The sequence below is a fragment of the Lepus europaeus genome, chromosome 11, assembly GCF_033115175.1.
Source record: "Lepus europaeus isolate LE1 chromosome 11, mLepTim1.pri, whole genome shotgun sequence".
In the NCBI taxonomy this organism is placed as follows: domain Eukaryota; kingdom Metazoa; phylum Chordata; class Mammalia; order Lagomorpha; family Leporidae; genus Lepus; species Lepus europaeus.
Window position 1 is genome coordinate 97,846,537 of NC_084837.1, and position 3,421 is coordinate 97,849,957.

At 36.7% G+C, this 3,421-nt stretch overlaps 1 pseudogene; it reads right to left on the minus strand.

Annotated features, from left to right (window-relative positions):
* Positions 1-1,647: 1,647 nt before the first annotated feature.
* Positions 1,648-2,747, minus strand: LOC133769621 (protein GOLM2-like; annotated as a pseudogene).
* Between the last annotated feature and the right edge of the window lie 674 nt (positions 2,748-3,421).

The following is a 3,421-nucleotide window of genomic DNA, read 5'->3' on the forward strand; positions in this document are numbered from 1 at the left end:
AGCAACTAAGGTAATTTCATGATTTTCTTTTGTACAGATTTTACAAAATTAAATAGAAAGAAGTACAACTAGGAGTATTTTTAGATTCATCTCCTCACACTAAGGCCCAAAAGATGTATGTCACTTCCCTTTAATTATATTTTAAAAATTCTGTGAACCATAATACTTCTTAAATATGGCCTGATTCTAATTACGATAAAGTCATGGATTGTTTGACAATGTGGGAAAAACAGTAGATTATTGCATCTTTTCATGGTCATTAATTAATTTGAAGCTGAAGTTTAAGAATTGGAGCACCTCAGCAAGTGAATGACCTATCTCTTAGCCACTGTTAGTCTGAATTTTGACCGAAATATTAGTACTAGGGGGAAATGCATTTCATGTTGTTTGTGTGCAATTAACAGTCATCCTTCTGAAAAACAGGGTTGACAATCTTAAATTTCTATTTATGATTAAAACTTTTTGTTTTAGGAGGTGGGATAAGATTTTTAAAATGATATAAATCAGAGAACAGGGATTAGCTAGCTTATACATTTTATTAAATAGAGTTAAATAAAAGGCAAATACATTTAAATAATTTTGTAAGTCTAACAAATATGAGCTTTATGTGTTCTTAACTAACATATTAATGACAATGATTCATTTTTGTTATAAATTTTAAGCTATTTTAATAAAATAGTAGGGGACCTCACTGTACTTACATTTATTTGTGCATTTATAAAAACATGCTAAAATTCTTTATGTAGTACTTCTGAAAAAGTCTAGTCATAAAAGATCAGTAAAATGATCAGAAAAGCTTTGAAATCCTGATTGCAGATTCATTTCAAAGTAGATTTAGCCCCTTTCAGGATCTGGCATTTCAATCACAAATATCTTCACCAGTCTGAACTATGAAAATATAAAAAAATTAGCTAGTGATGGCCATAGTGAAGCAGTACTGGTGTTACTTGAGGAAAAAATAAAAACTGAAAATACATATGAATCCTGCATTCCACAAGTTCAAGAACCAAGTAAGATATAAGATATAACTCATGAATACTGTCATGTCTTAGCAGGCCCCAACTGAAAACTTATTTGCCAAAACACATTAGCACTCATGTAAAATAACAGGAGTAGGGAGGGAATTTTGTACACATGTTGTCCAGTGTTTGTTTTCCATTTCCCCTTTTTTATGTAATTATTATAGGTATAACTCCTTGAAGATCATGAAATAAGGGATAGATATAGAACATCTGTTGGGCTAACAATACATTACTACATAAAAAGTTTTCAACTGAGTAACTGTTCTCACTCTGATTAAACTATGTGAAACATAAAATGTACAACAATTTTTCCTTGCTTGTCTACTTGTGGAAAGAATTATTGGGCTCAATAAAATGTGAAAAACACAGTAGTTTGCTTTAAATGCAAAGATTAACTGTTTTGGCTCAACCGTAACATAACAAATAAAGTGTCTACTTAGAGAATATAATAGGAAAAGGTTCACATATATACATGGATATATTGATTCATTAAAATATTCCTTAAATCTATCTCAATGTATCTTTACAACCCATAGAACTGATCTTTATTTTAAAAAAGTAAAAATGATGGAGTAGAAATTTCATTTTACAGTACTTTATGTTTTTTTAAGTTTTTCCTTAGGATTTAAAGGACATCATTGAAATGCTGCTTTTCACAGTTTGCAAAGTCCACCTGAAGCTTTCATTCTTCATCGTTTTGCTTCAATTTATGGAAGACACCAAATTTATCCTTGGAAGTCTGTTTAGTACAGCTGTTAGAATTCTGGGTTCACTCTCCAAGTTTGGGCCTCTAGTTAAATGCTGAAGAATGTTAGAAGGGTTCTGTTTTGAGTACCAAGGGTTGCACTGTGGTTCACCTGTGCATCTTCAGCCAAATTTGTGGACAGAGGTTGTCTACTTGGAAGATGGGAAATTGTTTGATGAGTTCCATGTTCAGAAACTGAAATAGAAGTCCTCTTTAAAGCAGTGGGAAGATCATCACTAGGTCATTCTCTTCTATTCCAGCCATCCCACATCACCACCTCATTGATTTGTTCTTTCCCATATGTAGTATAACTTGGGGGTTCTTCATTCTCAGCTACTTTTGGAATATTTTTAGCTACTACATGATCATTCACACCTGATTATTCTCCATCATTTGCTTGAACTTTGTGAGTCTCTTGATTTTGTTGAAAAAATTGGTCTGCTAATTTTTCTTCATATCATGCTCTTAATTCCTTGACCTGCTGTCCACACTGAAAAGTCTCATATGCTAACCACTGCACAAGGAAAGTACTTTTCTGTCTGTAGTGCTGAAGCTGATCTTCTTGTGGAAGAAACTCCTGATTAAGCTCAACAAGTTACCCCTTTAAATGATGTAGGTCTGCTACCTGATATGAAATGCTGTTCTGTAGTTTAACCTTGTCATCTTCGCATCTCTTCCCCAGACCCTCCCAGCCAGTAGGTTGCTGGTGAGGTGACCATAATTTGGCCCCTCTGGTACATCTGTTTCTTATGCCTGCCCACCAAGAGCAAGAGATATTCAGATATACTTCTTCAGATGCCTGCGGGCCATCTCTGTGCACTGAACCTGGCCCTGCGGCTCCGTCTCCTTCTCTGGAAGCAAGATGTGTCAGGAAGAAGTGCTCTAGTAGTAAAGGCCAGGAAAACAATCACTACCAGAAGCACCAGCAGCATAAAGGAGGGCAGACAGCCAGCCCTTGGGTTGGCCTCAAAACCCAGCATGGGGTCAAACTGGGCTGTACCCTAAGGCTTCACAGCAATTTGCAAGCAGAAGCTCAGGTCTCTGAGAAAATTCTCTGTCCCACATATCAGTGAAAAATTTACAATAATTATAGAATCAACTTTTTCAGAACACATGAAGCTAACTAAAGGCCTGTACAATCTATGGAACATATATACACCAGAAAAATAGCTACTCAAAATGGTCAAAGTGCCTCAATGGCATTTTAACTTGTCCTATACCCATCCCTCTCTCTCCAACTGCATGGTAGCTTTGAAAAACCACACTGTGAAATAAGTCAACTGGGTTATGGTTCTGTCAAAGCTTTAGCCCCAGAACACTGTCATTATCTGACGTGGATGATGGTTTTTTGGAGGACTTTACCTATAAGATTATTTGAACTAATCAGAGCTCACTTGGTATGAAGAGGCCCATTCCTTAGAGGCATTTGTTCAAAACATTTAAAGGTAATTGTTTAACTGAGCAACCAGCAACCTGAGGTGGTGGATAACAAAAAACAGCTCATCAAAAACTAAAAGGGGCCGGTGCCGTGGCTTAACAGGCTAATCCCCCGCCTTGCAGCGCTGGCACACAGGGTTCTAGTCCCGGTTGGGGCACTGGATTCTATCCCAGTTGCCCCTCTTCCAGGCCAGTTCTCTGCTATGGCCCGGGAAGG